Source organism: Cherax quadricarinatus, chromosome 6 (genome assembly GCF_038502225.1).
Source record: "Cherax quadricarinatus isolate ZL_2023a chromosome 6, ASM3850222v1, whole genome shotgun sequence".
Taxonomy (NCBI): domain Eukaryota; kingdom Metazoa; phylum Arthropoda; class Malacostraca; order Decapoda; family Parastacidae; genus Cherax; species Cherax quadricarinatus.
In genome coordinates, this window is record NC_091297.1 from 37,799,560 (window position 1) to 37,811,133 (window position 11,574).

Below are 11,574 nucleotides of genomic sequence, written 5' to 3' on the forward strand. Positions count from 1 at the left end.
CTCACCTCCTCCTGCCTCACCTCCTGCTTCACCTCCTCCTGTCTCACCTCCTCCTGCCTCACCTTCTGCTTCACCTCCTCCTGCCTCACCTTCTGCTTCACTTCCTCCTGCCTCACCTCCTGCCTCACCGCCTCCTGCCTCACCTCCTCCCGCCTCTCCTCCTGCTTCACCTCCTCCTGCCTCACTTCCTCCTGCCTCACCTGCTTCACCGCCTCCTGCCTCACCGCCTCCTGCCTCACCTCCTCCTGCCTCACCTCCTGCTTCACCTTCTCCTGCCTCACCTCCTGCCTCACCTCCTCCTGCCTCACCTCCTCCTGCCTCACCGCCTCCTGCTTCACCTCCTCCTTCCTCACCTCCTCCTGCCTCACTTCCTGCTTCACCTCCTCCTGCCTCCTCTCCTGCTTCTAATTCCCCTGCCTCAGCTCCTGCCTCACCTTCTCCTGCCTCACCTCCTGCCTCACCTCCTCCTGCCTCACCTCCTCCTGCCTCACCGCCTCCTGCTTCACCTCCTCCTTCCTCACCTCCTCCTGCCTCACTTCCTGCTTCACCTCCTCCTGCCTCCTCTCCTGCTTCTAATTCCCCTGCCTCACCTCCTGCCGCACCTCCTCCTGCCTCACCTCCTGCTTCACCTCCTCCTGCTTCACCTCCTCCTGCTTCACCTCCTCCTACCTCACCTCCTGCTTCACCTCCTTCTGCCTCACCTCCTGCCTCACCTCCTCCTGCCTCACCGCCTCCTGCTTCACCTCCTCCTGTCTCACCTCCTCCTGCCTCACCTCCTCCTGCCTCACCTCCTCTTGCTTCACCTCCTCCTGCCTCACCTCCTCCTGCCTCACCTCCTCCTGCCTCACCTCCTGATTCACTTCCTCCTGCCTCACCTTCTCCTGCCTCACCTCCTGCCTCACCATTTCCTGCCCCACCTCCTCCTGCCTCACCTCCTCCTGCTTCACCTCCTCCTGCCTCACCTCCTCCTGCCTTACTTACTCCTGCCTCACCTCCTGCTTCACTTCCTCCTGCCTCACCTCCTCCTGCCTCACCTCCTGCTTCACCTCCTCCTGTCTCACCTCCTCCTGCCTCACCTTCTGCTTCACCTCCTCCTGCCTCACCTTCTGCTTCACTTCCTCCTGCCTCACCTCCTGCCTCACCGCCTCCTGCCTCACCTCCTCCCGCCTCTCCTCCTGCTTCACCTCCTCCTGCCTCACTTCCTCCTGCCTCACCTGCTTCACCGCCTCCTGCCTCACCGCCTCCTGCCTCACCTCCTCCTGCTGCTTCACTTCTCCTGCTTCACCTCCTCCTGCCTCACCTCCTCCTGCCTCACCGCCTCCTGCTTCACCTCCTCCTTCCTCACCTCCTCCTGCCTCACTTCCTGCTTCACCTCCTCCTGCCTCCTCTCCTGCTTCTAATTCCCCTGCCTCAGCTCCTGCCTCACCTTCTCCTGCCTCACCTTCTCCTGCCTCACCTCCTCCTGCCTCATCTCCTGCTTCACCTCCTCCTGCCTCTCCTCCTCCTGCCTAACCTCCTGTTTCACCTCCTCCTGCCTCACCGGCTCCTGCTTCACCTTCTCCCTCACCTCCTCCTGCCTCACCTCTTGCTTTACCTCCTCCTCCCTCACTTTCTCCTGTTTCACCTCCTCCTGCCTCACCTCCTGCCTCACCTCGTGCTTCACCTCCTTCTGATTCACCTCCTCTTGCCTCATCTCCTGCTTCTAATTCTCCTGCCTCAACTTCTCCTGCCTCACGTCCTCCTTTCTCACCTCCTACTTCACCTCCTCCTCCCTCACCTCCTCTTACCTCACCTCCTCCTGCCTCACTTCCTCCTGCCTCACCTCCTGCCTCACCTCCTCCTGCCTCACCTCGTGCTTCACCTCCTCCTGATTCACCTCCTCCTCTCCTCACCTCCTGCCTCACCTCCTACCTCACCTCCTGCTTTTCCTCCTCGTTTGTCACCTCCTCCTCCCTCATCTCCACCTCTTTCACCTCCTCTTCCCTCACCTCCTCCTCTTCATCTCCTCCCTCACCATCTACCCTCCTCCCACTACCATATCTCCCATTTAAGTAACTCTCCCACCCTAATAACATTCTTCAGTATCACTTTCCAGCCTCGTCTACAAATCACACTTTTTCCCCAACCACAATAACAAAAAAATCGAGGATTTAAATGCATCTCAGGTGACCTTCCAACCCATGGCCTCGGGACCGCAAAAAAACCACTCTTCGTGAAATCACTTTATAGAGAGCATACCGCCCATCAGGTATCTGTCAGACTTCCGGTTGGGATAAGGTCTGATAGCCCTCAATTATCACTTCTAACCACTGTTATGAATATTTTGGGATTAAACAAATCATTATTAAAAATGGTCTCTTTGTGGGTTAAGGAGAAACCGTGATTGGAATTGATTCTTGTAGCTAGTGGATCAGGGGACCTGAGGGTAGTTTCGTCCTTCAGGACTCTGGTTGGTTAGCCACCAAGGATGGATAGGTACTGTGGTTGGGTAGCCAACAAGGTTGGGTAGGTACTGTGGTTGGGCACGTACGTTTAATGTTCGCCAGGATAGTGTCCTGGCACGGGTCTTAATCTTTCGGTGACCCATCGTAGTTGAGTAAACTAAGTGGTTTTGTGGCGACAACAGTCGGGCAGCTACAATCGGATGGTCACCGTGGTCGGGAATACGCATCATGGTCAGTTAGATCCCCCCGATCGAGTAGCGATCATGACAGGGTGGTCGGCACCGCTAAATAGACACCATAATCGGGTGCTAGTCATTATAGTGGGGAAGTCACCACGGTCGGATAGCCACAATAGTCTGGTAGCACAACAGTCGGGTAGCTACTAGACCAGAGTCAAGTAGCCGCCTAAGAGGGGCGGGATTCTCAGTTTTCTTAAAACAATTCCTGATTTAAAATTTTCGTAAATCACCAAACCAAACACTTTTCTTTTAATCGTCACTGCAGAACTTTTCTTAAGCTAATACAGCAAAAATTTTATTAAACTCTCACTGCAAAAAAATAAAAAAAAATAAAACAAAAATTAAAAAAAATTGTATACACGTTCAGCTTTTTAGGATCACTGAATTTAAGACTGAGAAAGGAACCTGAGTGAACCAAGAGAGTAAGAGAGAGAGAGAGAGAGAGAGAGAGAGAGAGAGAGAGAGAGAGAGAGAGAGAGAGAGAGAGAGAGAGAGAGAGAGAGAGAGAGAGAGAGAGAGAGAGAGAGAGATTTCTGCCTCAGTACAGCTTCGAAATAGGTTGTCATCTATGACTTGGACGGCCAATGGAGTGCTCAGCCGACACACATCAAAATTCTGACGACTCCAACTGCAGTGATATTAATTTAGCGATCTGCTAGTAGCAGCGCCAGGGGCTGTTGGTGCCACTGCTGTGTCACCGACTCCAATTGATATGTTTGTATGTCTGTGAGAGGGGAAGAGACAATTGGCAATCGACATAAAAGAGACAGGAGCTAGAATTAGTCTCCGACTCCTGTGTCGAGATTTCTCCCCAAAACAAGTGTACGCGGAAATACGTGGGAAGGAAAGATAACAGAGGACTAGGAGGCCCACACCATAACTATCTGCTTATACTAAGATTAAGGTGAATATTATCTAGGTGTGTGAGTCAACGATAGAAAATGTAGAACTTTCTATCGTGTCCCAGTTACTGACCATCACCAACTTGACCAAGATTCTAGTGGGAGAAATGTAATGATCCGCTGTGGTACAGTGGACTAAGGAGACACACCTGATGTTGAGGGCGGCTGTCCATACCCATCAGAAACCATGATCTCAATGAATTCTAAGCAATAGACTCTAATACATCCACATTTCACTATTAATGTTGTATTTTCTTTAGAAAGTTAGAGAGAAAATACAGTTAGAACCGAAGTGATAATATAGACCAGTGATTCTCAACAAGGGTAAATTTATCTCTTGGGGGTAAAAGATCACATGGTAAAGGGAAAATATTTGATGTACCTATTTGGTTTTACTTTTTTTTTCTTTTGTGAAAAAAATGGACTGTATAACTATTATTTCTTTAGAAAGCAATGTTATATTTTTTTTTTGTGATATGAATGTATATTGCAATTTTTGTGCAAAATCTGAATAATTTTTTTTTTTTTTTTGACCTTGTTTTTCTGTCCCTTTATGATGGCGATAAATTTTTTTATATGGAAGTGAGGTGGTAAATGGAGAGATACATCAAACCGAGGGAGTTAATGATGGAGGAAAAGTTGAGAATCCCTGATGTAGACTGTAACTGGAAAGATAAAATACTGAAAATATATGGATGCCCTTAAGTGAAAGGAAAAAAAGTTTCCAGGGACACTGGAGAGGAGACGGGGAAGTGAAGGTATTGGAAACAGTGGAAGGAGCAGTGGCAGGGGAAGAGGAGAGAATGTTGGGAGGGGAGGGGAGAAATAGAGGAGGGGGAGAAAACGGAAACACATATCCGGCCATTATCTAGAGAAATATAAATTTAACAAAACCAAATAAATACCACGGGAAATTTGCAATCAGGTTTTAGGAGTTTAGAGAGGAGTGGAAGGGAGATTTGAGGGGGAGGCGAGGGGTGTAGAGTGGTTTGAGGAGGGAGCAGCGTAGGGTGGGAATGAGCGGCCGGAGGAAGGAACAGGTTACGGGGTGTGAAGGAGTGGGCGTGTGAGGGGAACAGCATTCGGTGGGAGATAGGTGAGAAGTGGAGGGGGCTGTGGGAGGTGGAGGGGGCTGTTGGAGGTGAAGGGGGCTGTGGGAGGTGAAGGGGGCTGTTGGAGGTGAAGGGGGCTGTGGGAGGTGAAGGGGGCTGTTGGAGGTGGAGGGGGCTGTGGGAGGTGGAGGGGGCTGTTGGAGGTGGAGAGGGCTGTGGGAGGTGGAGGGGGCTGTGGGAGGTGGAGGGGGCTGTGGGAGGTGGAGGGGGCGGTGGGTGGTGGAGGGGGCTGTGGGAGGTGGAGGGGGCTGTTGGAGGTGAAGGGGGCTGTGGGAGGTGAAGGGGGCTGTTGGAGGTGAAGGGGGCTGTGGGAGGTGAAGGGGGCTGTTGGAGGTGGAGGGGGCTGTGGGAGGTGGAGGGGGCTGTTGGAGGTGGAGGGGGCTGTGGGAGGTGGAGGGGGCTGTGGGAGGTGGAGGGGGCTGTGGGAGGTGGAGGAGGCTGTGGGAGGTGGAGGGGGCTGTGGGAGGTGGAGGGGGCTGTTGGAGGTGGAGGGGGCTGTGGGAGGTGGAGCCGGCTGTGGGAGGTGGAGGGGGCTGTGGGAGGTGGAGGGGGCTGTGGGAGGTGGAGGGGGCTGTGGGAGGTGGAGGGGGCTGTGGGCGGTGGTGGGGGCTGTGGGTGGTGGAGGGGGCTGTTGGAGGTGGAGGGGGCTGTGGGAGGTGGAGGGGGCTGTGGGAGGTGGTGGGGGCTGTGGGAGGTGGAGGAGGCTGTGGGAGGTGGAGGGGGCTGTGGGAGGTGGAGGGGGCTGTGGGAGGTGGAGGGGGCTGTGGGAGGTGGAGGGGGCTGTGGGAGGTGCAGGGGGCTGTGGGAGGTGGAGGGGGCTGTGGGAGGTGGAGGGGGCTGTGGGAGGTGGAGGGGGCTGTGGGAGGTGGAGGGGGCTGTGGGAGGTGGAGGGGGCTGTGGGAGGTGGAGGGGGCTGTGGGAGGTGGAGGGGGCTGTGGGAGGTGGAGGGGGCTGTGGGAGGTGGAGGGGGCTGTGGGAGGTGGAGGGGGCTGTGGGAGGTGGAGGGGGCTGTGGGAGGTGGAGGGGGCTGTGGGAGGTGGAGGGGGCTGTGGGAGGTGGAGGGGGCTGTGGGAGGTGGAGGGGGCTGTGGGAGGTGGAGGGGGCTGTGGGAGGTGGAGGGGGCTGTGGGAGGTGGAGGGGGCTGTGGGAGGTGGAGGGGGCTGTGGGAGGTGGAGGGGGCTGTGGGAGGTGGAGGGGGCTGTGGGAGGTGGAGGGGGCTGTGGGAGGTGGAGGGGGCTGTGGGAGGTGGAGGGGGCTGTGGGAGGTGGAGGGGGCTGTGGGAGGTGGAGGGGGCTGTGGGAGGTGGAGGGGGCTGTGGGAGGTGGAGGGGGCTGTGGGAGGTGGAGGGGGCTGTGGGAGGTGGAGGGGGCTGTGGGAGGTGGAGGGGGCTGTGGGAGGTGGAGGGGGCTGTGGGAGGTGGAGGGGGCTGTGGGAGGTGGAGGGGGCTGTGGGAGGTGGAGGGGGCTGTGGGAGGTGGAGGGGGCTGTGGGAGGTGGAGGGGGCTGTGGGAGGTGGAGGGGGCTGTGGGAGGTGGAGGGGGCTGTGGGAGGTGGAGGGGGCTGTGGGAGGTGGGGGGGTTGTGGGAGGTGGAGGGGGCTGTGGGAGGTGGAGGGGGCTGTGGGAGGTGGAGGGGGCTGTGGGAGGTGGAGGGGGCTGTGGGAGGTGGAGGGGGCTGTGGGAGGTGGAGGGGGCTGTGGGAGGTGGAGGGGGCTGTGGGAGGTGGAGGGGGCTGTGGGAGGTGGAGGGGGCTGTGGGAGGTGGAGGGGGCTGTGGGAGGTGGAGGGGGCTGTGGGAGGTGGAGGGGGCTGTGGGAGGTGGAGGGGGCTGTGGGAGGTGGAGGGGGCTGTGGGAGGTGGAGGGGGCTGTGGGAGGTGGAGGGGGTGTTGGAGGTGGAGGGGGCTGTGGGAGGTGGAGGGGGCTGTGGGAGGTGGAGGGGGCTGTGGGAGGTGGAGGGGGCTGTGGGAGGTGGAGGGGGCTGTGGGAGGTGGAGGGGGCTGTGGGAGGTGGAGGGGGCTGTGGGAGGTGGAGGGGGCTGTGGGAGGTGGAGGGGGATGTGGGAGGTGGAGGGGGCTGTGGGAGTTGGAGGGGGCTGTGGGAGGTGGAGGGGGCTGTGGGAGGTGGAGGGGGCTGCCTGAGATGAGTGTAGACATCGTACAGCTTTTTTTTTTTTTTTTTTTTTTTTTAGGCAAAGCTGAACACATCTGCAGTGTGCTGCTACCAGGGTCAAGTCCCCGCTGAAAAAAAAAAAAGGTCAACGAAAGGCATGTCATGAGACTCTTTGCTGCTCTCTGGTTTACCGCAGCCAATTTGCGTACATGGCAACTTCGATTCCGAAGTTCAGAGCCATTCGAAGTAATAACAGTGCTGTACTCTCACCGCCAATCCAGTCCTCCTTGAGACGAGCTTAAGGCTCTCAACCTGACCAACCATATACGAGCTCAAAGAGACTGTAAATGAGCAATTCCTGCATGCTTTCCCTCATAAGAAAAATAAATACTCACTAGTCTCAATATGACATACGGTCCTTCATATGCGTGCATAACATGCTTTGTGAGCGTCTGGTAAAATCTTATAAGTGTATCTTTAGATTCTAGATGAAAGAGAGAAGAGATCCAACCGATTACTACCAGATGGGAAATTACTTCATGAAGATTCTCATTTGTGAAATTTGATCCCTGATTTGACTGGATTTTCCGCGATGCCTCTACTTGTACAAGGATTTTCACCAATCTGTACGATAGACCGCACACTGACGCGTCATAATGAGTAAATGCTCATTTTGTTAGTTATTACCCATTCAAGTCCTGGGCATGGAACCAATACAGTCTATTACAGTTCTGAAGAAAACGTTATTTAACGTTGGTACTGTAAATAATAAAGTTGACTTCATAGGATGCCTAAACTTCCTCGTAATAGTCAAGTGGCTCACGTCCGAACAAGAACAGGTACATTTAATGGCGTACGGGGTCGGAAAAAAATGTTGGTAAGATTTCTTTACACCAAGATGCCCGCCTAGGGGACTGTGGAGTGTAACCTCCATTACTTTATGTTTACTTACTGGAAACATCAAATCGTTCTTAATTTTCCACGTCCAGTGCTTTTCTACGTGGTTAATCCTTCCTTTTGGAGAGAGTTGCATAAACTATTATGTTCTTCCTGGCCGCATCTGCTTCCGAGAAAGACTGCGTGCGCAGCTGCAAGTGTATTATCCGACAGCTGCTTGGTTACTACCGTATATCCACAACAGGCTCCACAGTACTGAGAGATACCAACTGAGATTCGACAGAGGAGGGGATTCTGGAAAAGGTCTCCTCGTGAAAGAGGCATCGCAGTACCAAGGCCGCGTCAACTGGATAAGCTGAATCTAATTAACTGTCAGGTGTCGGTTCATCAATCTCATCCGCTAGTGCCTAAGCAGTACGCATTGACTGTCACAGCCGCTGCTGGAAATAGTTCCAAGTGATGAATCTTTTGTTCGTTTCAGAACCTTTTCCCGTAACTACAAAAGACTAATCACATACAGTACGTAAGATTAACGCGCTATTTCCGATCAGTAAATTTCTCTCTAGGCTGGAATACTGCTGTACATTAACATCTCCATTCAAAGCAGGTGAAATCGCAGATCTAGAGAGTGTACAGAGATCCTTTACTGCACGTATAAGTTCTGTCAAGCACCTTAACTACTGGGAACGCTTGGAAGCACTTGACTTGTACTCGTTGGAACGCAGGAGGGAAAGATATATCATAATCTACACTTGGAAAATCTTGGAAGGAATGGTCCCAAATCTGCACACAGAAATCACTCCCTACTAAAGTAAAAGACTGGGCAGGCGATGCAAAATGCCCCCAATAAAAAGTAGGGGCGCCATTGGTACACTAAGAGAAAACACCATAAGTGTCCGGGGCCCAAAACTGTTCAACAGCCTCCCATCAAGCATTAGGGGAATTGCCAATAAACCCCTGGCTGCCTTCAAGAGAGAGCTGGACATATACCTAAAGTCAGTGCCGGATCAGCCGGGCTGTGGCTTGTACGTTGGACTGCGTGCGGCCAGCAGTAGCAGCCTAGTTGATCAGGCCCTGATCCATCGGGAGGCCTGGTCATGGACCGGGCCCGGAATAACCTGCAGGTAACCTCCAGGTATACGTGTCATGAAAGAACACCTCGCCAGAAAGCCCTATAACCATACGCATGTAACCCATGTAAAACTTGTCTTATAGAAGCAGTTTATGCAAAGCAACACTAGCAATGATCCTGCCACAGGTTTCTAACAATACATATGGAATAGGAACACATATTGCGGACAGTAATAAGATTCAATACGTCCCAGAATGCTCCCCCCCCCCCCGGAAATAATATCTTTATGTAATGATTCATGTTTCTCAGGAACCCGAGAGGTACTCTACAAAAGGAGCATAAAATATTTATTTAGTGTATACCCAGGCTTTCGGTATTATAGGTGTTATTATTTCTCTATTGAGCGTGGGCTACCGCCGACTGACGAGTCTCGTCAGTAGAGATCAAAACTAAGGTTGCTGACGCCTGTCAACTTCTGTATTTTTGTTTAACGAAGCACAGGGAGTTAACATGATCTACCTTATTAAATTAAGAGCACATGATCCGTTGCCTACCCTGATGTTGAGTCAGCTTAGATCTGCAACCACTTCTGTCTAGTCACTAGTGGAATGTTTGCAGGTGTCTCGACGACTTGTGTTGTCTCAGCACCCCTCCAAGAATTATGATTAGTGTATAATGAATGTATAACGAATCTCCTAAGCATTTGTCATACCACATGAATATATACAAGAAGTTTAAAAATACCTCACAGTAGCTACAGTATTCTGGCATACATGACAGAGAGAATACACACCCTGTCTTTAAGAGAGCCAGCCATCCTCGTAGAAGCGATGGTGGCATCCTAACATATGCATTCACCAATAACATCCTTGATCTTGCCGCAATTACCGTTGTCAACGGCAGTATGTGATCAAGTCGTCAGGTCATTCCCATATAGTTATAGATAAAAAGTATATTTCATGACAACCCAGTAGATCGTTTGAGTCTTCAGTTTGCATCTATGCTTCGTTTCTTCCCGGTCCTTCCCCCCTTCCCTCTCCAACAGATTTTTTTTCCAGTTAAGCCTATAAAGTTATTTAAGTACTGTGTACGCCGTAACAGTGTCTCTCCTAGCTCTTCTAACCTCTAACATCATTTCTCTTATTCTTGCTTCGTACGTCCTTCAGATTAACTTCAAAATTAGCTTCACCCCAAACCTCCTGCAATTCTTCTGGTCTCCGGTAGTGCTGGATCGAGTGTGGGCACCATGGTGATGGTGAAGACAAACGTTGCAGTTGAGATCGGGAAGGACTACTAAGGATCCAGAAAGCTAATCTTAGCTTCACCGCACATGGTATAGCTTGTTGTGAAAGTGTCTCTGAGACAATCCTGGGTAGAGTACTGTACTAGCATTGTATGCGTGTGTGTGTGTGTGTGTGTGTGTGTGTGTGTGTGTGTGTGTGTGTGTGTGTGTGTGTGTGTGTGTGTGTGTGTGTGTGTGTATACTCACCTAACTGTACTCACCTAATTGTGGTTGCAAGGGTCGAGACCTAATGTGCGTGTGTGTGCGTGTGTGTGCGTGTGTGTGTGTGTGTGTGTGTGTAGACCGACCATTATACTTATTAAGACCGCTATGATTACTCAGGAGATGGGGCCATTTTCACCACCCCTCCACCATCCTATCACACATTTTCACCACCCCTCCACCATCCTATCACACATTTTCACCACCCCTCCACCATCCTATCACACATTTTCACCACCCCTCCACCATCCTATCACACATTTTCACCACCCCTCCACCATCCTATCACACATTTTCACCACCCCTCCACCATCCTATCACACATTTTCACCACCCCTCCACCATCCTATCACACATTTTCACCACCCCTCCACCATCCTATCACACATCATTGCTATTAATTGATGACCTTCCTCCCATCTCCCTCAGTGACCCCAGGCAACAACTCCACCTACCGACATCAATATCTAAGATTTCACACGGAATGAAGTCTTTCTTCACTTCTTCATCTTCTACAAGCAATCACACATACCAGATATACGCTAAATGTGTATTTTAATATAATTGTAGTATGCTTGGTGTTAGAGAGAGAGAGAGAGAGAGAGAGAGAGAGAGAGAGAGAGAGAGAGAGAGAGAGAGAGAGAGAGAGAGAAGCATCAGTGATGTGTAATGATTTTGTGACGTTAATCGTTCAACTCCGGTTGAACGATTTCGTTACCTGCTGTACGAAAGTCATCCACTAATGAACAAAGAGTAGGAAAGTTATATATTGATAATGCATTCAGTTTTGATTGATAGAAGTAATATTACCACTCACACCTCCAACCACCATCCACCCACTACCATCCACCCACACCATCATCCACCCAAAAAAAACATCCACCCACCACCATCCACCGACCACCACCATCACTACTACCAACCACCACCATCACCATTGCCAACAACCACCATCACCACTACCAACTACCACCATCACCTTTACCAACTACCTACATCACCACTACCAACCACCACCATCACCACTAACAAGCACCACCATCACCACTACCAAGCACCAGCATCACCACTACCAACTACCAGCATCACCACTACCACCTACCACCATCACTACTGCCAACTACCAGCATCACCACTGGAAACTACCACCGTCACCACTCTCAACCACCACCATAACCACTACCAACTACCAGCATCACCACTACCAATCACCACCATCACAACTACCAACCACTACCATCACCACTACCAACTACTTCCATCAACACTACCATCTACCAGCATCACCACTACCAACC